This window comes from Globicephala melas, chromosome 14 (assembly GCF_963455315.2).
Source record: "Globicephala melas chromosome 14, mGloMel1.2, whole genome shotgun sequence".
In the NCBI taxonomy this organism is placed as follows: Eukaryota; Metazoa; Chordata; class Mammalia; order Artiodactyla; family Delphinidae; genus Globicephala; species Globicephala melas.
Window position 1 is genome coordinate 41,428,426 of NC_083327.1, and position 23,821 is coordinate 41,452,246.

General features: G+C 45.2%; 1 protein-coding gene across 2 annotated transcripts in view; it reads right to left on the minus strand.

Annotated features, from left to right (window-relative positions):
* The window catches only part of FYN (FYN proto-oncogene, Src family tyrosine kinase), a 210,169-nt gene that overhangs the window by 65,737 nt on the left and 120,611 nt on the right, over window positions 1–23,821 (minus strand). Inside the window, exon 4 of one of the 2 annotated variants that reach the window (XM_060283318.2) lies at window positions 2,952–3,090. The exons of the other annotated variant lie outside the window; for it this stretch is intronic. The gene's annotated coding sequence lies outside the window, so the exon portion shown is untranslated. The remainder of the gene's footprint in view (window positions 1–2,951; window positions 3,091–23,821) is intronic. 2 annotated transcript variants of the gene reach the window in all.

The window sequence follows — 23,821 nt, forward strand, 5'->3', positions numbered from 1 at the left end:
GGAATATCTTTTTCCATCCCCTCACTTTCAGTCTGTATGTGTCCCCAGGTCTGAAGTGGGTCTCTTGTAGACAGCATATATACAGGTCTTGTTTCTGTATCCATTCAGCCAATCTAGTCTTTTGGTTGGAGCATTTAATCCATTTACATTTAAGGTAATTATTGATATGTATATTCCTATTACCATTTTCTTAATTGTTCTGCGTTTGTTATTGTAGGTGTTTTCCGTCTCTTGTGTTTCCTGCCTAGAGAATTTCCTTTAGCATTTGTTGTAAAGCTGGTTTGGTGGTGAATTCTCTTAGCTTTTGCTTGTCTGTAAAGGTTTTAATTTCTCCGTCAAATCTGAATGAGATCCTTGCTGGGCAGAGTAATCTTGGTTGCAGGTTTTTCTCCTTCATCACTTTAAATATATCCTGCCACTCCCTTCTGGCTTGCAGAGTTTATGCTGAAAGATCAGCTGTTAACCTTATGGGGATTCCCTTGTGTGTTATTTGTTGTTTTTCCCTTGCTGCTTTTAATATTTTTTCTTTGTATTTATTTAATTTTTGATAGTTTGATTAATATGTCTTGGTGTGTTTCTGCTTGGATTTATCCTGTATGGGACTCTCTGTGCTTCCTGGACTTGATTAACTATTTCTTTTCCCATATTAGGGAAGTTTTCAACTATAATCTCTTCAAATATTTTCTCAGTCCCTTTCTTTTTCTCTTCTTCTTCTGGGACCCCTAAAATTCGAATGTTGGTGCATTTAATGTTGTCCCAGAGGTCTCTTAGACTGTCCTCAGTTCTTTTCATTCTTTTTTCTTTATTCTGCTCTGCAGTAGTTATTTCCACTATTTTATCTTCCAGGTCACTTATCCATTCTTCTGCCTCAGTTACTGTGCTATTGATCCCTTCTAGAGAATTTTAAATGTCATATTTTGTGTTGTTCATCACTGTTTGTTTGCTCTTTAGTTCTTCTAGGTCCTTGTTAAACGTTTCCTGTATTTTCTCCATTCTATTTCCAAGATTTTGGATCATCTTTACTATTATTATTCTGAATTGTTTTTCAGGTAGACTGCCTATTTCCTCTTCATTTGTTAGGTCTGGTGGGTTTTTGCCTTGCTCCTTCATCTGCTACGTGTTTCTGTGTCTTCTCATTTTGCTTAACTTATTGTGTTTGGGGTCTCCTTTTCACAGGCTGCAGGTTCATAGTTCCTGTTGTTTTTGGTGTCTGTCCCCAGTGGCTAAGGTTGGTTCAGTGGGTTGTGTAGGCTTCCTGGTGCAGGGGACTAGTGCCTGTGTTCTGGTGGATGAAGCTGGATCTTGTCTTTCTGGTGGGCAGGTCCACATCTGGTGGTGTGTTTTGGGGTGTCTGTGGCCTTATTATGATTTTAGGCAGCCTCTCTGCTAATGGATGGGGTTGTGTTCCTGTCTTGCTCGTTGTTTGGCATAGGGTGTCCAGCACTGTAGCTTGCTGGTCGTTGAGTGGAGCTGGGTCTTGGTGTCGAGATGAAGATCTCTCGGAGATTTTCACCATTTGATGTTACGTGGAGCTGGGAGGTCTCTTGTGGACCAGTGTCCTGAACTTGGCTCTCCCACCTCAGAGGCACAGCCCTGATGCCTGGCTGGAGCACCAAGACCCTGTCATCCACATGGCTCAGAATAAAAGGGAGAAAAGGAAGGAAGGGAGGGAGGGAGGAAGGAAGAAAGGAAGGGTATGAAATAAAATAGTTATTAAAATAAAAAATAATTAAGAAAAAAAATTTAAAAAGTAAAAAAAAAAAAAAACCAGACAGACAGAACCCTAGGACAAATGGTAAAAGCAAAGGTATTGAGGCAAAAATCACACACAGAAGCATACACATACACACTCACAAAAAGAGAAAAAGGGAAAATATATATATATTGTTGCTCCCAAAGTCCACCTCCTCAATTTGGGATGATTCGTTGTCTATCCATGTATTCCACAGAGGCAGGGTACATCAGGTTGACTGTGGAGATTTAATCCGCTGCTCCTGAGGCTGCTGGGAGAGATTTCCCTTTCTCTTCTTTGTTCTCACAGCTCCTGGGGTTCAGCTTTGGATTTGGCCCCGCCTCTGCAGGTAGGTCGCCTGAGGGCGTCTGTTCTTCACTCAGCAGGACGGGGTTAAAGGAGCAGCTGATTCGGGTGCTCTGGCTCACTCAGGCCGGGGGGAGGGAGGGGTACGGATGCGGGGCGGGCCTGCGGCAGCAGAGGCCAGCGTTACGTTGCACCAGCCTGCGGCGCGCCGTGCATTCTCCCGGGGCAGTTGTCCCTGGATCACGGGACCCTGGCCTTGGCGGGCTGCACAGGCTCCCCGGAAGGGGGGTGTGGATAGTGACTTGTGCTCGCACACAGGCTTCTTGGTGGCAGCAGCAGCCTTAGCGGCTCACGCCCATCTCTGGGGTCCGCACTGAGAGCTGCGGCTCGTGCCCGTCTCTGGAGCTCGTTTAAGCGGCGCTCTTAATCCCCTCTCCTTGCGCCCCAGGAAACAAAGAGGCAAGAAAAAGTCTCTTGTCTCTTCGGCAGCTCCAGACTTTCCCCGGACTCCCTCCCGGCTAGCCGTGGCGCACTAAGCCCTTCAGGCTGTGATCACGCCGCCAACCCCAGTCCTCTCCCTGGGATCCGACCTCCAAAGCCCGAGCCTCAGCTCCCAGCCCCCGCCCGCCGCGGCGGGTGAGCAGACAAGCCTCTCGGGCTGGTCGGCACCGATCCTCTGTGTGGGAATCTCTCCGCTTTGCCCTCCGTACCCCGTGGCTGCGCTCTGCTCAGTGGCTCTGAAGCTTCCCCCCTCCACCACCCACCGTCTCCGCGCGCGAAGGGGCTTCTAGTGTGTGGAAACCTTTCCTCCTTCACGGCTCCCTCCCACTGGTGCAGGTCCCGTCCCTATTCTTTTGTCTCTGTTTTTTCTTTTTTCTTTTGCCCTACCCAGGTACGTGGGGGAGTTTCTTGCCTTTTGGGAGGTCTGAGGTCTTCTGCCAGCGTTCAGTAGGTGTTCTGTAGGAGTTGTTCCACATGTAGATGTATTTCTGATGTATCTGTGGGGAGGAAGGTGATCTCCGCATCTTACTCTTCCGCCATCTTGAAGCTCCCTGAGTATTTTACATAAATGGAATCATGTAATACATGGATTTTTTGACTGGCTACTTTTGCTTGGCGTAACATTTTCAGGATTCATTCAGTTTGTAGTGTGACTTAGTACTTCATTCCTTTTTATGGCTGAAAAGTATTCGATTGAATGGATACATCACTTATTGCTTACCAATCATCAGCTGATAGACATGTGGTTTGTTTCCACTTCTTGGCTATTATAAATAGTGCTGCTGTAAACATTCATGAACAAGCTTTGGTGTAGACACATGCTTTCAATTTCTTGGGTTAACATTTTAACACATAAGGAATTTATATAGATAAGAAAACTCTAAGATTAGGTAAATGGGAAAGCATGTGAATTGGCAATTCAAAGAAAGTAAAAAACAGCTTGTGAAATATATTTCCCTTCAGTGGTAATCAAAGAAACACAATTTAGATTAGTGAGATACTTTCACTTCTAAATTAACAAACATTTAAAAAGATGTTTGCCCAACAGTGATGACTATTCTCATACACTGCTGGTAGAAGCAGAAATTAATGTATAACTTTTTGTAAACCAACTTCAATATTATCAAAAAATCTTAAAAATGGGTTTGCTCTTTAACCTCTAAATCTGTGCTAGAGACTTAAAAAAAAAAAGACACATGAAGAGATCCTATGAAGTGTTATTTATAATTTGAAAAATTATAAATATGCTAATTATTTAAGAAGGCAACGGCTAAGCATATCGTAAGGCCATAATGTAAAGTTAAGCACAAGTTGAAACTTATACTTACAAAAAATTATTAGTAATATGGAAATATTATAATATTTTTCATTAATATTATAATTAATGGAAAATATTATAATATTTTCCTGTTATACTAAGAAGGATCACATGATTGCAAGTATATAACAAATGCCTAGCAAATTCTTTAGAAGGAAAGATACCAAGATGCTTGCTGGTGGTATGTAGGGGATAATGCCATGAATGATGTTCTTCCTTCTCTGTTTCTTTATTTCTCAGATTTTCTATACTGAATCCACCAGTTTTAAAAATGAGACTAAATCACCTTTACTTGTTAATAAGAAAGGTCCTTTTAATCTTATCAATTACTGACTTAATTTGTATATAAGTTGATAGCAACCACACAATGATGAAGTATGCATTGTGAACTGAAAAATTAAGAGAGGTCGAGAAAGTGATTGATTCCCAAGCCTGTTAAGAGGCAACCTCTCCTTCCAGAAGGTGTCAAGATTAAAGGTACCAAAGGACAGAGAGACTTCTGAGTGTGTTTTCATCACATCTGTGCTGGGAAGAGGCAGTGAGGGAGCAGAGCTGAGAGTGAGTGGCGAAAGCACATAGAACCCCCAATAAAAATCTAATTAGGGGCACAGATTAAGCAAAGCTGTGATATATAATCAACTCAGAGGACCATGTAGGTGGCAAGTGGCAGAACCTGGGATAATAGAATCAGGAATGGGGTGGCTGGGTTAGTGGGTTCTTGAGAATCTCTGGGCCCCATGTCCTAGGTACCTGGGGAAACCCAGTAAACCCAGGATGACAGTACTCGTTCAGGTCACCCTTGAAACGCAACCAAGGAGCTCTGGTTACTGAGGACCTCTCTGTAAGTGAGGGCCTGAAGACCCCACACTGGCACGACTCTAAGAAGGGGTGGAGGATGAAGCAAAGTACTGTTGTTCTTTGGATGCCTGTTACAGGCAAAGGGACCTGTTTAGGGCACCAGGCAGAAAAATTCTGTATTTTGCTCTCATTTTCATCTTGTTGCCTTCACCCTTTCCTTTTGGGACGTTCAGCCTGGCCTTCTGATGCTTTGACTTTTGAGCCACAATCCCTAGAATCTGGGGCAATCCACGTGGGGCATGGAATAGTAACCAGCACTGGTTTATTCAACCTGAAGTTTTTCAGAAACACAAAAGATGCGACAAAGATGTTTCTTCCTAATGTAGATCTTTAGAGTTAAGCCTCTTTCCACTCTCCTTGGCTCTGTTCTATAAAAACAACCACAGAAAAACAAAAATAAAAACAAAAATGTGGGCTTCTATTCGTGAACCAGCAAAGAGAAACGGGAAAGTCAGTGTCACATCTGGGCCAGAGTGGCAGAGACTGGCTTTCTGGGCTTAAAAGGCCAAGGGCCCAAGGGTCAGGCTGTCACCTGGCGGAGCCACAAGAAGACACATTAGCACAAAGCGGCTGTTGTGACGCACAAGGTGTCATCAACACCCCCTCCCCACCAATGCAGAGAATGAAAGCCGAGGGGGTTCACTCTCCAAGGCCGTCATCAACACCCCCTCCCCACCAACGCAGAGAATGAAAGCCGAGGGGGTTCACTCTCCAAGGCCGGACAAAACCCAGCTCTGCCAATCTTTCCAGTCTCTACAGAGGTTCCTTGCCAGATGATTCTGCAAATGCGGCCTCCTCCTTTAAAAAAACAGTGAATTCTTTTTTCCTTTAATTCACCAGTTCCAGCCAAGAAGATCCATTGCTTTAAAGAAACAGAATGGACTTTGAATAAGCATATTTTTGTTCTTCTTTTTGCCCTTGAGCTCATGTTTGTGTTGACCGCGCCTCCGCTTTCCACCGATTACTTATCTGGTTATGAAGTCAGAGCCCATCAAAATCTATTGCCCTGAGAATTTGGTGTTGGGGCCATTTGCACTGTTTTTGGAACTGAGGCTGGTGCCTTTTCTTTGAAGCAGGACATGAAGCCTGGTCCCTCCTCCCCTGGATCTTTATGTTGGCACTTTCTCAAGTTGCAAGGAATCAGCGACACCAGCAGTCATAACTTTTGCATCCCTTGCAGTGGTTTAGAATTTCAAAGCTTCTCAGCAGCTGTTTTGGTGTGAATGCTGATAAAGTAGCTGTCAGAAAACTGACCCCTCTCTAATTCCCCGGTCTCTACCGGGACAAGGAACCACTGTGACAGTGATGACGGGGACAAAGGGAGCAGAGAGGCCAACCGCCTCTAGGCAGCCTCCTCCCACCACCTCCTCGCCTAAAGGAAATGAGGACAGTCTCTGCCTTCCCTTGAGTTTACATTCCTTACCCCTGGTGGGCCCAGGCTGGTTGATTATGTGGTACCTGCTCCAGTGAAGCCTTCTCAAGAGGTCTCACTCATGAACGCAAGCTGAGTACCAATACAGACAAAATGAAATTAAAGGAGGGGGATAACAAGCAGGAAGAGGAGAACACGGAGTCCACTGAAGGCAGTCAGTGATGCTTTCCCCAGCAGCCATAAAAACAGTATTTGGGATGACAAATTGTGGCCACTTTATATGGGAGGAACATGGGTTATGTGGGCTAGATCACTTGTTGATGACCTACTTGGCAGGTGAAATCCAGTCAGATGTATGTTAACAAATCCAAAAAGGGAAGACTTAGTTTATATACCAGCAAACATTTTATAAACGCTATTATAAAATTTATGGTAAAGCAATTCAGTAGTGACTTTTTGCTTGGCATATACATGAGGCAGATTATGATTTTTCTCAGAGTGTTGTCTTGCAGAGTAATTGAACTTGAGGTTATCTCCTTAATGATGACAGCACAGCTGTTTATCTTCCCTTTTTCTGAGAGCTTGCAGGATTCTGGTGTCAGATAGGGTTGCCCTGGGCCTGAAGGGACAGAGGCCCAAATCCACATGACTGAAAATAAATGAGTAGTAGTATCCTACTGACAGGATAAAAGCTGGTGAGGGGTGTGGCAGACTTGTAGCTGTGCCACCAAATCCACCCCACTTCTTCCACAGTCACAGAGTTTTAGGCTGAAGACTAAAATTTTCAGACTCCCTTGCAGCTATGTGTGGCCATGTCACTTAATTCTGGCCAGTTGGTTGACAGTGGATGCTATATACTCAACCCTTGCATTCCTTAAGAAAGACTGGGTTGCCCTCCATTGTCTTTCCCATTTCCTGTGGGCTGGAAAGTGGATGTGGTGCCGGTAAACTGGCATTAACCAGGCAGAGGATGGCAACCCACCAGGGAATGGCAGAGCAGTAGGACAGAAGGAACCTGGGCCCTGGAAGGCCTTGTGGAGCACAGCTTCAACCACCCTAAAGCTCTGATCTTGAGTGTAACATGAGAGAGGCATGAATATCCATCCTGTGTGAGCCACTAATTTTCTGGGGGAAGTGAGACTGAGTCTTTTTGTTATAACAGGTGGCCTGTACCCCAACACAAGGAGGAAGTAAATCTAACACAGAGGTAAAGGGAAGCTCTGTTGACCACTTGTTTGCTTTTTCCCCAGACTCTAAAACCAATCAGAGCTTCTGACCTCCTTTGATACTGACAGTTAAACTTGGATTAAGGCAGGTTAGCAGGATAACAACCAAAATGAATTGTAACAATAGCTACCATTTATTAATAACTTATTTTCTTCTTGGTACTTCACATATGGTATTTCATTCAATCTGCAGAACAACTTTGAAAGGGTATTCCACAGTAAGGAATCTTGGGCTCACAGAATTTAAGTAACTTTCCCAGAGTTACCCAGTCAGTAGGACCTGGATCTAATTACCCCATGTTGCCTTTTGAGAAACATGCTCTGCTCCTCATTAAAAGATAGATTTAATGATGTGACAGGAGCTGGGCATTGCTATGTCCTATAGTTTTTATTTTATTTTTTACACTATGGCTTAAAGCACTCTTTCTTACTGTGGTTTTCAGAAGACCCGACTATGTCCTCCCCTTCCCTTTGTTGCTAAAATGAAGAGTAACTCATGATCTGGCTCGAGCAGCTCAGGCACTGATGCCCTGCTTTGGTCTTAACCCACCTCCTCCCTTGCCACACAGCAGCTCCATTTCTCTCTGGCTCTACCCTAGGGTTGCTAAGTACAGCTGTTCTCCTCCTGAGCTGCTGGAGATGAAGTTAAGAAGAAAACAGAAACAAGAACAAAACTTCTCCCATCCTCCCAAACAAAAGTTACTCAGAAATCACCATAGTAACAAATCACCAGTTTTCAGCTGTTTCCTCTCCCTTGCATTCTTGTCTCTCTGCGCACATCCTTTTATTTACATTCAGCCCTACCTCCAGCCTTTGTTCAGCAAACACATTCTGATCTTCCTTAAGTGACAGTCACTGTGCCAAGGGCTGTGGAGATCGAGTCAAGTAAATAAGGCCCTGCCTTCGAGGAGCTTATATATACTTAGGAGGGAGATAAGCAAGTGAATCAACGGACTCGGGTTGGGGAGAGAGCGCAGGCGGAGCCCGAAATCATCCAGGTTGGAGGCTGTGACGGTGACTGGACATTGGCCGGAGGAGAAGGAGGTGGGCAGCATGTGAAAAGCAGAGGTGTGGTATAGCACGGCTTCATGCGGCTTACTTGATTTGGCCCTAGTTTTACAGAGCACTGAAACACCTGCCAGGCATATTGCGAGGCTCCGGGCTTCGGAGTGAAGGAGCCAGGCTTCTCCTGCTCAAAAGGAGCTTACAGTTGAATGGAATGGATGTGTGCAGCTGGGAAGGTAGCTAGAAATGAAGCCAGATCATAACCAACTCCATGTCTGTTCCACGGAGTGCTCACCATGGTACCCGAGGCTCTGCTACATGCAATAAGCAAATTATCTCTTTTGATCCATCAGCAGCCCGTGAACTGGGCATTATTATCATTGGCACTACTTTCCAGATGGGGGAATAAGTGTAGGAAGGTCAAGTTACGCCCAAGGACTCACAGCTAAGTTGACTTGGATTTTAACCCAGACCTGGCTGAATCTAAGATATATACTCCTAGCCATGGGCTAGCAGGCTGAAGCATGTGTACCTTATCCAGCTGATACTTGTCCCGTATTAAGTGGGAGGAAGCTGGGTCTTGGTAGACACATACTGAAACAGGGAAGCGAAAAGAAGCACAGGGGAGCCACACAGCCAGTCGAGAGTGGGAAGGGACTGCACACAGGCAGATGGAGAGGCATCTGAGTAAGACGTGACTTCCTCAGCTGGACTAACAACTCTATCCATTCTAGCTACCGGTCTATGCGTAAGTCATTCCTCACAAATCATCCCCAACTGTAGCAAAGCTGTAGCTTTTGTTGCATGTAAGAATAAAGATCTGAGTCCATATTGCTGCAGAGGCAATTTATATGGGACCGTGTAAGTTACATTTTCTGAGAGCCCTGTCACAGAAAGAACCCCAAGATCTCTTGGGGCTGGTAGGATGGAGGCTTGTACTGCAGCTGTGTAGATGGTTGTCTAAAAATGACGAAACAGACAACAGCGATAGACAGACATCTGCAATGCAAGGCATCTGGAGAAAGACAAAAACTCCCCACTAAAAAGGGTATGTGACAGCTAATAGCCAACAATGTCCTCCGATAGCCACAAGAGGAGCCTGAAGAAGGTGCTAAGGTTAGAGGTGCGGGGGAGTGTAAGGGAAACAGGGGCCCACCAAACCCTCCAACTTTGGACAGTTTACTCCATCAAGTCAAACAAGATCGTCTTTATCATGATGCAGAAGTGGCAGGTATATCTCCGTTTTACATGAAATTTGTAACATGGACAAATTCTTTGGGCTAATGTCAGAAGATGGCCCATGTTTTAGCCATGTCAGCTCTGCTTACATCTACAGGCTCACCATGGACAGGGTATGGAAACTTCTGTTCGTCCACCAGCGAGGGTCATCCATCGGCAGCTCTGAGCAGCAGTAATCTGTCCCAGTGCCAGGCAGAACTGGCCTGTCCCCAGTGTTCACACCGAGCTCCTGGGGAGCTGCTTTATAGACTCCAGGTAATGATGACCCAAGTGTGGCGTCATGCTCGGCCCCAGTTCTGGTTCAGTGCGACTCAAATGGACTCAGCGAGTCACAATGGTACACGCTTGGAATGAGCCCTGTGTAATTCTTTTTGACAAAGGCTGACCCGACATGCTGATTAGCAGCCCAAGTGAAACAACAATTGTCCTGTGTATCACCAGCCTACACATCCTTGGTGTTCACTATTCCACCAGGTTTCATTTTTAATCTGGACACGCGTTGCCTGAATGCACTCCTTTTTATACCCTTCCCATTTCCTAACCATCCTGCCTCTCTTCTAAGATTTGCATTTTCTACATAGGTTCCATTACTAAAATTAAAATGTTGCTAAACATGCAGCAGAGCGGCTGGGCCCGTGAGCCATGGCCGCTGAGCCTGCGCGTCCGGAGCCTGTGCTCCGCAACCAGAGAGGCCACGACAGTGAGAGGCCCGCTTACCGCAAAAAAAAAAAAAAAAGTTTGGGGGCTTCCCTGGTGGCGCAGTGGTTGAGAGTCTGCCTGCCGATGCAGGGGACACGGGTTCGTGCCCCGGTCCGGGAAGATCCCACATGCCACGGAGCGGCTGGGCCCGTGAGCCATGGCCGCTGAGCCTGCGCGTCCGGAGCCTGTGCTCCGCAACGGGAGAGGTCACAACAGTGAGAGGCCCGCGTACCACACACAAAAAATAAATAAATAAAAATAATTACAAAAAAAAAATGTTGCTAAAAACATTAGTGGATCTATGTATCTCTTATAGAATGGACTGGTTATTTAGACCAGTTCCTGCCTTCCAAATCTACTAAGCTGTTTACTAACTTTTTCTTAACTATACCTCAACCGTTTTAAATCTGTTTCTGTTCTAACATGCTTGCTGGTTAATCCTCCCTGCCATTCTTTTAATGATTTCTTTTGTGCCTCAGACATGTGACTCTTCTTCAGCTTAAAATAATGGATCAAATAAATTTCTCTCTCTTTTCCTTTTGACTCTGCTTCCCCTTGGCAAAACAAGCAATTTTATCACTTTTTCGGTAGCAGAGCACTTTTGCTTTCTCACTTAGGCCAGGTGACAAAAGCAACATTCATTTCCAAACCAAACCAAACCTACCCCCAAACTCCTCTTTCATTTCTGTACTGTAATTCCAACATAAAGGAGTAAAGCTATTGGCAGAATTTTCAGTCTGCCAATACCAAGTACTAGTGAAATTGAGGAACAACAGAATTCACATATACTGCTGGTGGAAAGTAAATTGGTACAACTTTGGAAAAACAACCTCACATTATTTCGTGAAGATGAAAATGCATCTATCTGACAAGCAGCAATTCCACTCCTAGACAAACACCCTAAAGAAACACGCCTATATGAACTAGGGATTATGTATGCTCTGCAGGTCTGGGAGGCCCAGTCACCTGTATTGTTACAGATCCACAGGTGATGTGTGGGTCTCACTCTACTGCAAGGGTCTGGGATTGAAGGTTTATAATTTCAACTCAAATCTGTTTTTGGACCTGTGTTTGCAGCCACAGGAAAGCTCCTGGGGGAGGAGTGATGGCGAGAGGCACGTCAAGCCTGACGGTTGTGGGACTATCCTCGGGGTGCGGATCCGATCTGGTCAAAGACAGCTAGAGCCTGAGGATCTGGGCAAGTTCACCGTTGTTTCCTCCTCTTCCTTCTCTATCACCCCTGGCTGGCTGGGCGAGGTTTAAGCTTGTGAGGTGCCTGGAGCCAGCATCATCGTCATCATGATTATCATCATCATCTTCACGTTCAGCAGAAAGCCCCGAATCGCCCACCCCTTCAGGAGGCTGCTCTGAAGGTGTGTTCCCTGCCAGGAATGAGGCTGAAGCGTGAGCCCTGGTGAAGAGCCAGTTTTTCTTTCACACACAGGTGGCGCGTCCTCTCCGTGAACACTTTTCCACAGGCATCGTGCTTGTAATCCTTGGTGAACTGAGTCCAACACAAGGGCAACGCCTGGTGTAACCTGGCCTTTAATAAACGCTTTCAAATGATGATGGACAGGAAGTGAGATAATGAACCTCTTCTAAAGAAGCGAAGGAAACTTTCTGCCTTCCTGTGTGAAGCTGCCCCCGCCTTCCTCCTGCCGCTGGCCGCTCTGGTTCAGGGAGGGTGTGTCACAGGGCCTCTGTCGCCCTCCCCTCCATTCATTCCTCCTCCTGATGCCAAGAATGGCTTCCACCATCTCTAAAGACAAATGGAGAAAGTGCACAGACTGGCTAGAAGGTCTCCCTCTGCTGGTCTCTTCCCATAACCTTCCTATTTTGAAACTGAAATGTCCCCAGGCCAAAGTACAGATTACCACGTAGCTATTGTTCTTTTAGATTTAAAAATATCTCCAAGGTGTCAACAGCCTACAGATTCCTCTGGGCACCTGAAACCTGCCCTGTTATTCAGCATCAGTTATGTACTGAGGGCGGAGGCAATTTGTTTCGCTTAAATTACCAACTCATAATAATGTGGGGTTCTGGCCAGATGCACACGTGTGGGACCCGATTTTCGGTTGGGAGGAAGTCAAGGGGACGGGCTGACGTCAATATAAACGGAGCTTGGGCCGCACAGAGCCCATCTCCGCAGGACTCGGCCTTATGCCCACAGCCCTGCCAGGGTTCTGTCTCCCGTGGGCTGCTGTGGTCCCTACTGGAGAGGCCCGCCTTCTGCCCAGCCAGGACCCTCTCAAGGGAGGTCCAGGCTGGGCAGTCCATTACTTAGGCACGTGGAAGAGAGACAGGAGTGATTTTTCTTTTTTCTTTTTGTGGTACGCGGGCCTCTCACTGTTGTGGCCTCTCCCGCTGCGGAGCACAGGCTCCGGACACGCAGGCTCAGCGGCCATGGCTCACGGGCCCAGCCACTCCACGGCATGTGGGATCCTCCCGGACCGGGGCACGAACCCATGTCCCCTGCATCGGCAGGCGGACTCTCAACCACTGCGCCACCAGGGAGGCCCTGATTTTTCTTTTAATGGTTTTAATTCCACTCCTTCAGTTCTGAGATGGATTTCCTTCCACTCCTCTCCTCTTCTTCCTCCTCACCTCTTCTTCCTCCTCACTTCTCATCACCTCAGGGTGTCAGAGGGTAGAAAGCCATGAGTGAGGGAACAGTTTATATCTTGAGTAGGTCACCAAAATTATTCTGCTTTCTGCCATGTAAAATGTAGATTATGCCAATGTTTCAAATAAGAATAGATATACTCTACTATTAATTACTAATAGGAAGCTATCCTGATACCTGATCACCTTTGATCTAAAGAAAGAAAACATCAATTTCATTTGGTTCAAATTAGTAGACAGCACCTAGACCATTATCTGGCCACACAGCAGGTGCTCAGTAAGCTGCAGATGTAACAGGCACACGTATATGAGGACAGGAGGCACGCTGGAGCCTGGGGGCTCTCTCAGGTCATGACTTTGTACCCCAGGTGCAAATGACATCCACTGGCTTCCTGGCAGCCCAGGAGATGGACTGCCAGTCTGCCATCACTGGTGATCAGTCACATGGCCAAACGAATCGCTGTGGATTAGGGATAACATTTAACAAGTTTAACTGAGTAGACAACAAAATGAATTATGCTGATAGAAGTTAAAAGAAAATAAGAAAGCAAATGAAGACAGGAGAAAGCTGAATTTCTGCCTAACCTTTACTTGGTTTCAACTCAAGAAATAATCTACTGCCTAGAGTTTTCAAAAGGAATGACAACAGTCAACGATACTCACGTTATTTAATGTTAGTTGGAAGGTGGGGATTGGAGGGTTGCTTATCTTTCAGAGAGAAAAAGGAACTTTTAGTGTAGCCCTTGGGTTAAAAATCTCAGTCTGAATCACACCATCAATTTAGTGACCCCAATTTCAGGGGTCACTAAAACAAAGGCACTTCAGTTGAACAGCAATTTTTGCACGTAATAAGCTAATTTTCACCTAAATATTGATATAATGTTCAAGCATAGACTTTTCAGAAGCCCTACTCTGATGACACATAACACAGAGAAAAGCACATGGATCTCGGGACAAAAGGGTTCTATTCAGCTCCACGACTTCCTCAGAACCATGAAGGGACGGCTCTGAAAGCCCTGGCATCCTTGGCAGTTTCTTGGCCTGGACTGCTACGAAATCAGCTTAAAGGGAATAAGGAACAGGTGGGTTTGGGGCGGCCATATTCCGATTCCTCACGGATCACTTCCGTGGCTCCGTGAAGCATCATCAGCATCTCCCGTCACACCGCTCAGCCACAGGGCCTGAGTCACCTGACCGCAGGATCTCTCCCGACACACAGGGACCTTCACAGACCAGTGGGGCTGCTGGACCCAATCAGATGCTAGATGCTGGGAGGGCCAACATCTCAAACTCACCTGAGCAGGAGTCACTTGGGCCTTCTCCTTTACCTATGCTGAGGTAAGAGCAGGGGACTCTGCCAGCCAGATTAGACATGAACCCTCTGACCAGAACCGGATGATCTGGAGGGATGTGGCTTTGCAACATTTTGGGTCGACTGTTTTTGGACTGTGGCTTTTGCTGATGGCGATCGTTCCTGCTAACCATATACCTACCCACTGACCTATGTGCTCACCACTTATTGTTTGCTGCAAATAGGCTCACTGGATTCAGTAATGAAAAGGAGGAAAAGACAGAGGAAAAAGACACTTTGCTTGGCAGTGCGTGCAGACTCCCCAGAGCACTGACAGTGGCCCCGGCTCTGTGGTGTGAGGGGCTGCCCAGCCCGTGAACCTTGTGAGGCTAACACAAACCGCGGGAGAGGTCTGTGCATCCAAGGTCAGCGATGCCGCGAGCACACAGCCCTGAGGTTGAGAGGGGGGAGGACAGCGGCTCCTGCAACACATAGAGGTTCTGTCGTGTCCTCAATTCTTCGCCGAAAGAAGTCTAAAATGCTCCTGACTTCTGGGTGGAGACCAGGGGCTGCGAGTGGCAATGCAGACAAGGAAACCACAATATGGAACTGAAAACTGATTTGGTCACTTGAAGAGTTTTCACTTTTGGATTCTGGCCAATTGCTCTTTTCTGTTACATTAAAAGAAAAATAAACGCCAATGCTAACTTTGAGTCCTCCAGTTCTCCTGAGAAGGTAGAGAGAACGAAAGCAGAACGAAGAGAATAACTGGCCACTGTCGGGCCCATAAGGTTAGGCTAGTTAGACACCCAACGGGCTCCTGGCGAATCCTGCACTGGAGCCACGCAGTCCTCCTGGTTACAACCCACAGGACAGTTGAACAGGACCACGAGGCACACACCTGATCACAGCCATCCACGAGCCGGGAAAAGTACAGAGCTTAAGACAACTGACCCTCAGGCCTCCTAAGTGAAGGACACGGATCTCAGACCCATGGCCTGTCACTTATCTGTATTTTCTCATTTACTTGAGAAAAACAATGGATGCACACAGTGTTACTGTGTAGCTAACAACTGAGTTAGTGATGTCACTCTGAAGTAGCATAAGTAAAAACAGACTCAAACCCAGAGACAAATCATTCCTTGCTTATATTTTTCCTATAGACCTGACCTCCAGGGTCAGGTCTAAGATGGAGTGAGGCACTTGACCTGGGAGCAAAGTTTAGCGAGAAGCCATAAGCCCAGCAGGCAGGATAGAGAAGATTGCGTTGAGATGTTATTTATCTTGATTTCTGAGTTTTTTGGGGGGATGCCCTAAATCATGTGCTGTAGGAGGGTGCCTCATTTGCCCCTCTCTGGTCCCAGCCTGATGAAAGTTCATCAGCTAAAGTGTTAAGTGACTGGAGGATGCCCAGTTACAAAATTATAGAGGAAACTAACCAATAGATTGAAGAAAGACTCTTCAAATGCAGCCTACTGTTGGCCAAAGACTTGTACTTCCAGGAGTTTTCCTAAGCAAACACCAAGGATGTGCAAAGAGATTTAACAACACTCACAGTGTTATTCATGATAATAAAAAACTGGAAACAGTCTAGGTACTCACCACAGGGGATTAACAAAGTCTGGTATCACACCAGATTCCTATGCAGCCACTAAAAGTGATAATGTGGCAAAATATCAATAATCTTGGGAAATGTTCACGATTCAAAGTCAAGCGAAAACACAAGTTACAAAACACTAGATAGACACATGCTCCTACTTCTCCTGCTTTCATTCTCCTCCACTATAATCCATCCTCTACACGGCAATCACAGCGATACACTTTTCTTTAAAGTCACTCCTAGTCTTAAAATGAATTCCTATTACATTTAGAATAAATTTAAAGCTACACAGCCATCCCTGCTCTGGCCCCTGCCTATCTGTCTGGCCTCCTCTGCTACTGCCTCCCTTTCATGTCTCTTTTCTAGCCAGATGGGCTGCCTTTAGGGCCTCTGCACAAGCTTTTCCCACTGCCTGAAACGCTCTTCCCCCAAATTCCCACACAGCTGGCTGCTTCCCAGGAGTCAGGTCTCAGCTCAAATGTCACCTTCTCAGAAAGGTTTTTCCTGGCGTCAACTCGTAACTGGCCACTGCCTTGTCACTCTATCATATCACTCAGTTTTATTTCCTTCATAGCACTTAACACTCTCAGAAATGACCTTATTTATTTATTTTCTTGTTTACTGTCTACCTCCCTCCATGAGAATGAAAGCTCCATGGGGGCTTTTCCTGTTTACTGTGTACCCACAGGGCCCCAAACTATGTCTGGCACAGGGCAGACACCCAGTAGACGGATGCTGAATGACCGCAGGATATATACATGTGCATTCACAATTAAAAAAAAAGGCCTGGGAGAGCACAGCGTAAAAGAACATCTCTGGATACAGAGATTCTGGATGGTTCTAAGTTTCTTCATCTTGCTTGTTTTCATTTTATACAACAATAATGTGCTACCTTGGAAATAATGAAAACAAAGTTGTTTTCCCTCTATTTTTTTACAGTATGGTCACTAAGAAAATGTTGCCTGATACAGCTGGATTGAGACCAGAACCACAAGATGCCAGAACTGGAAGAGATCTCAGAGGATGTCTGGTTCAATCCCATCTCTCATTCCGGAGATGAGGTGGCTGAGGCCCAGCCTGGAGAAATGGCTGCTGGCTTAAGTAGCAGAACACGTAAGAAGCTAGTCTGCTGTTCTTCTCACGACACCAGTGGTTCTCCAACTTCCTTTGAGAATGGTCTGGAACACTTGCGCATACACAGGCTGAGGGGCCTCACTGCCAAAGTTTCTGCGTCAGTGACTTTGGGGTGGGGCCTGGGAAATTGCATTTCTGACAAGTGCCTGGATGATTCCGGAACTGCTGGTCTGGGGCCGCACTTTGAGAACCATGAGGCTAAGCCATGTTGTCTCTCATGACTCCCTTGGAAATGTTTTATTCTTTTTGTAGGAATGGTAGTGATTAGAACAATACCTTCAATGGAAGAATTCAGAGGAAACCCTTTTAGGCTTCCTCCCAGAAGTTTCTACTGAAAAGAAGGAAAGGAAACAATTTTGAGAGCCTACGCTACACCAGGCATCGCGCTAGGCATCTACATTTTGTTTGTTTAATCCATTTTACTGTAGAAAGCCTAAACTCAGGGAGATTAAGGAATTTGCCTAAGAGCACACAGCTAGGAAGTGCTGGGGTCAGATTTCAAATCTACATCTCTGATTATAAAGTCCATGCTTATTCTCCAGCCTCGAGAATAGAATGAAAAGCTGTCACTTGTGGTGTTCAGAGTGGCAAATCAACGCCTCCCAATGTAGAAACAAACACCCCCAAGCAATGGTTTAACATGATGTCACTCTCCCAGCGACACGGAAAGTGTATATACTAGTATTAACAGCCAACCTTTCGTCTGGGCCTGAAGCCAGAGTTTATTCATGGGTTTATTCATTTACATAACCTTTGGGAACTTTCAACCCCAGAACCCCAGAGTAAAGACGATTTGAGTCGACGCCTGGCTCACTGCAAGTCATCTGTGAGATAAGTGGCAGAGGGAGAATTTATCATCAATCTCTGCTTCCAACACAGGGAATTCACACATGCTCTGTGGTGCAAGAACCTAACAGACTTTGTGGTTGAACAGAGCTGTCCCACTGAGGAATCATTTGAAATCAAAGGCCAAAAGCCAGATACAAACATGGGAATGTACCGCTTACCATTTTAGGTCAAACATAAACTAGAAACTAGTGATTGTTCCCCTTTCTTTTTATTGATGAGGAAATGACTGGGGGACAAGAAAGTCTTGGTGACAAGGTCACAACACCTACAACACCCACACAAGCAACAAGTTACAATTTGTCCTACATCGTGGTCACACTTGATCCAAGTGTGAGAAAGCTTTTGTAAATACTGTGATTGCAAAGGGATTTGATGACATTCTTTAACATCACGGTTTTGACCAGAATTCCAAATTAAGGTTAAGAGTTAGTGGATTATTTCAGGATCAACAACAAAAAATGTGGTTTTATCTGTCTCTCTGTATTTCTTATTTTGCTTCAGGATTTTCCCCCATATGTCTTATTCCAGATCCCTGAAGCAGCTGCATAAATAGGTTTTACATGAAAATAAAAACTTTCTGTGTAATTCTGCCTGTAGGATCAGAGGAATGAGGGCTTCAACCAAGACAGCTCACAGGACCAGGCCCTTCCCATGCCCTCTGCAAGGGCCATAGGTGTCTCTTTTTTTCAGAAGCTCATTTTCTAACTGTGACCAGTGAAATATCAGTACATTTTGGCTAACAAAGCTTGCTAGTGGAGACCTTGAAAGAAAGATAAGTGGGGGCTTCCCTGGTGGCGCAGTGGTTGAGAGTCCGCCTGCCGATGCAGGGGACACGGGTTCGTGCCCTGGTCCGGGAAGATCCCACATGCCGCGGAGTGGCTGGGCCCGTGAGCCATGGTCGCTGAGCCTGCACGTCCGGAGCCTGTGCTCCGCAACGTGAGAGGCCACAACAGTGAGAGGCCCGCATACCGCAAAAAAGCCCACGAAAGATAAGTGGAAAAGAGGGAACAGGGTAGAGTGGATGTAGGAAAAAGAAAAAAAAAAAAAAAGGCAAGAGGATCCCAGAGATGGATACCTAAGAGCAGTTAAATTTTGATATCAAAGGCAACTTTGCTCTAACACAATTATGAATATATTTCAAATCTGGAGGGACTGTAGTCCCCTCTGTGCAGCAAATCAGTAAGGCAGACAAAAATCACAGCCACTCATTTATCAATGTCTGAAAAGAGCTGGCTCTTTCACTCTCAGTTAAATGCATAGGATTTTATTTATTATAGAAAAAAGAAGGTCTGAAAGATCTCATGGAATGAACCCTGGTCTCAAAGCCAATGAGCTGTCCCTGCGGTAAGCTTCTAACATGGGAATGAGATCGGACTGTGCGTTATTAAATATGACTAAGTTCTCTTTTTGTTCCTGACTCTCGCCACTTTGACTAGTTGGAGAATAGCCATCCTGCCTTCCCCAGAGCAATGCTGCAGCTGCAGCTGCAAATGCAGACTCAGCAGCCATTATCCTACTGTTAAATGTTTGGTCTTAAATGTTACAGTGGCCTCCCAGAAATAGCTGTCTTGTCACTTACACACACACACGCAGGCACGGGTGACAAAACTCCATATCTGTATTAGTTTCCAGACCTGTGTCCCAGAAAGAATTTAAGGAAAGACGTTCTCTAATTTCCATTTACCCTGACAGTTACCGATTCTGTACGTTTCAAGTGTGTTTTGGCAGCGTGTGGCCGCTCTTGATTCTCCCGGCGTTCACAGCGGCCCTCAGCCTTGGGTAGTTCATGCAGAAGACAAAAGAATGATACTCTTCAGGCCTTAGGGAGGGCACTCAGCTGGAAAGATCTGTTTTCGTTGGAGATAGGAAGTGCTTTTCCAGCAATTATTTGATCTTCCTGGGAACTCGTACTTTTGAACACTCTCCCAGCCTGGTGGGAACACATGGACTTCTATTCTGGTCTCGGCATTATCACTAACCAGACGTGTGACTCTGGGCAAATCATCTGGCCTTTATTTCACCTCAGTTTTCCCATCTGCCTGCTGGAACAATTAGCCCTCCCTGCTTCATTCATAGGATTTCTGTGAAGATAAAACTAAGTGATATACGTGAAGGTATTTAGAAATTGTAAAAAGTGAATTTATTGTCAGGTGATATTTGTATTATGGTTTTCATTTTTTTCCAGCTCTGGTTTACATTATCACGGGTATATTATAATTCTCTTTCTTAGAACTTGGTAGAAAATCCCTCATGCAGAGAAGGAGAGGTAGAAAGTGCAATCCAGGCAGAAAGTGTCATCAGGTTCTTGTTACCACTTGGAAAAGGCAAGCAAAGAGAGCAGGGCTAGAATACTGTAACACTGTCTCAGAAAGACTGCTTTTGCTGGGGACATTCTGGTCCTTATCTGTCTCCTCTTCCAAGGTCTCACAAAGAAGGTGACTGCTGCAGTGCTGAATGAATAAATGAATGAGTGAGTGAGTGAATGAATCAATCCACCTATCCACCCACCATTTCTGATCAATACTATGTACCCAGCAGTGTGCTCAGAATACAAAGATGCAAAATGCATTCCCATCACTGAAGAGCATCCAACCAGTGGGAGAAGGTGGACATGGAAAGAATTTGTTCTTCTCCAATGTGGCAAGTGTGCTCTCCTGGAGAAACACACATGGTACCTTGTGAGCTCGGACACATGGGTCACTCCTACCCCAAGGAAGCTAGGACAGGTTCTCAGAGGAAGGACAGGTAGAGGAGCAGGGTGGGTTCAATGCTCCCCAGGCTGAGGAACAGCTCTGACAAGGCACAGATCCAGGAAGGAGCATTCCAGGGAGCAGCCTTGTTTGATGGGACAAAAGCCAAGAGTGCAGGTGGGCAACTGGAAAGTTAGGCGGGGTCCTAAATGTGACAGAGGGAGGAGGCCATCTGGGTTTCTGAGCAAGAGTTACACAATAGATTTGTATTTCGGAAAGATTTCTTAAGAGGCAAGGAGGATGGACTGGAGGGAGAGGCTGAGGGGTGAGTAACAGATTTAAAATTTAATGTAAATGTCTGCATTTCACAACACAGGAAACTTCAGAAAGAGTTCTGGTTCAAGAGCGCTCTTCCGAATTAACACAACCAATCGTAAATATATGCCTCCCAAAAAAGAGTCTTCACGTAATAGATCTCCCTTGCACAACTTCTCCCTCATAATCTAGGACAATCTTTGTGAAAAGGAGTCTCTATGCTTCTGAGGTGTGACCGACCATTTGTGCGTGTGGCACCAAGAAGAAACCAAAAGAAACAGGAAACTGTTACCACGCTAAGCGCCTGGTACAAAAAGGGGTGATGAACAGCTACCCGGTAGCCAGCTTGGAAGAAACATCTCAGAAATGAAGAGAGACTTTCTAATCATTGGGGGAGGTTTAGCAAGTATGATGAATTTTTCAGTTCCCTCCCTCTTTCTTCATAGTTTCTTTTTAAGTTTCAGTATATTTCACACACAGTACAATGTCTAGATCTTAGATGTACATACAGTTCTGACAAATGTATATGCCTGTGTAACCTAAACCCCCATCAAGAGGGAGAACATTTTCATCACCCTAGAAAGAGCTGTCAGTGCCCCTTTGCAGTCAACCCCACCTCAGGCAACCACAGTTGTGACTTTTACCACCAGAGATCCTGGTCCAGGATTTCACAGAAATGTAATCTTACAGGATGCACTTTTTGCGTCTATTTTTGACATTTATTCATGATAATGTATATTTCAGTAGTTCATGATTGCTGAGTAGTGTAGTAGTTTTTATTGCTTTATTCATTGTAGTTTTCATTGCTGAGCAGTATTCTAAGGTATGAAGATACCACTCTTTGGCATGTGTTTAACAGCCCCTTCTTTTGCTAAACAGAGATGCAACTGCCTACCTGAGGCAAAGCATAACGGAAAGGTGTGGGCGTACAGGTCAGGCGAAGTGGCTGCTGCTCTCCACACTGTCAGGCACTGACTGTGAGTTGCCTTTGTCTTCAGAATCCTCTGTCAGCGACAGGGTAGAACTTCAGGCAAATCAGGAAGGACAAGAGAGACCACCCCTTATAAACTGTCTTAGTGCTCTATGTTCTGATCACAGGAGCAGATGAACAATGGCCCCCGAAAGAGAGATGTCAACTCACTGAGAATCCAGGTACTCAGGATGAAGGGTTAGACAGATAATTGAGACACTAAAATATTCTTAAGAAAACTAAAAGGTGTCCACAGAGGCCGGCACACAGCCTAAGAGTCTTTATTGTTTTCCCTCCTCGTTGTCAATACTTTCCAGGCCAGCGGCACTTCAGTAAGCTGAGGGCGGGGGTTCAGCAGAGAAAGGAAGGGATTTGAAAGTATTGTGAGAATCACCAGTTCTCAAAGAGAGAAATGCACCCACGAGTGCCAAGTAACGACTCGGTGTGATCTGAGTTTTGTTCAACCAAGAGGTGATACCTGGAAGCTTCAAGGAGAGCTGATGAGCTCCAGCCAATGGGTTTATTGGGCACAGAGGCAAAAGGTAAGGAAAGAAGGGGGTTATCTTGAAAGTCTTATATTCTAAAAGCTCTATTTCCTTACTCTGTGGAACTGTTTAAAGAAGAATCACAAAAGATCTCAAATGACACCCCAAATACTTATTCTGTCTTCTCCTGTACAGCTGTTGCAATTCGCTATGAAAACCAGGTACAAACACTGTTCTGATGACACCCTATCTGGGTCAGCTCCTCCCTTGTCATTGTACACAGCCTGTCCTCTGAACTGGTCATTTTAGCTCCAATACTCCCATTATCGCTAGAAGTGATGTAGGTTCGCACAGTCATGCTGAAGACACATTGAAAACAGAAAGCTCTCAGCTCTGGGCTGGAGCCTGATTTTGTTCCAAGAATCATGTGGATAATGTCCTTAAAAAAAGCTGGCAGCCTTCCTTGCTGTCTATTCTGTCCATCCTATTTTTATGAACTGCAAAGTAAATAATAACAGCAGCTAGAGTTTTTTGTTGAGGACTAACCATGTGTCAGATGCTGCGCTTTCTGCTTCATTCTCACAAGCCTTTGAAGTAGGCACTATTGTTATTCCTACTTCAACGGTGAGCAAAACAAAACATCCTCAGCTTCTACAGTCATTCATTACTATTCCATGTGGCGCCTTCGCCTGGCTGGTTGGAGGTGGCGGTTGGGAGATGTGAAAGATGACGCACGAACAAATGGAAAGCAAAGGAATCCTCTTCTTTGATCTCCCTCCTTACGTATTTTACCATTAGATTTTGTAATTAGGTCAAAGTGAGAGCTATCACTGTTGAGAGCTACAGCTAAGGTTTAACAATTATTTCTTAGAAGCTAGTTAATTAGACTGACTTGGGATACAGGTTTTGGAATACATATTCATTCTGACAGCAGTTACAGTACAAGGCATCTCATAAATAAAAGCCATTTAGAACATTATCCACAGGAAACAGCTGCAGCTAGTAAGGAAACTTATGACATTAAGGAAATGGAGAACTTCATGGAATTAGAGGAAGGCAGGAGTAATATATCACACAGTAACACTATCTTAGCAAGGGCTGGACAGTGTTTTCAATAGATAAACTCACTTTACAGCAGTTCATGCTTGCTTACCTCTCTCTGGATCTTCAGCAGACAAGCATGGTATACCAAGAGCAAAAATTAAAAGAAATGTGAACTAGACTCAGACATTTACAATTTCAGGGGTTACGGGTCTGCGGTTTGGTGCAAAGCTTGGGCCTGTTCAGCCTGTAGCCCTGAGCTGTCCAAAATGGTACCTGTGGCTGGTACAAGCTGAGATGTGATATGTGTAAAGCTGGTAACCGGTTCTCAAAGACTTGGTATGAAGAAAAGAATGTAAAATACCTCATTAATACATTTTATACATATTGATTATATGCTTAAATGATAATGGTTTGAACATGCTGTCTTAAATAAAATACATTATTAAAAGTACTTTCATCTGTTTCTTTTTTAACGTGGCTACTAGAAAATTTTAAACTATCTGTATTGCCTGCATTTGCGGTTTCGTCAGATGTTGATCAGACAGCGCTGATAGATACTTGGTAG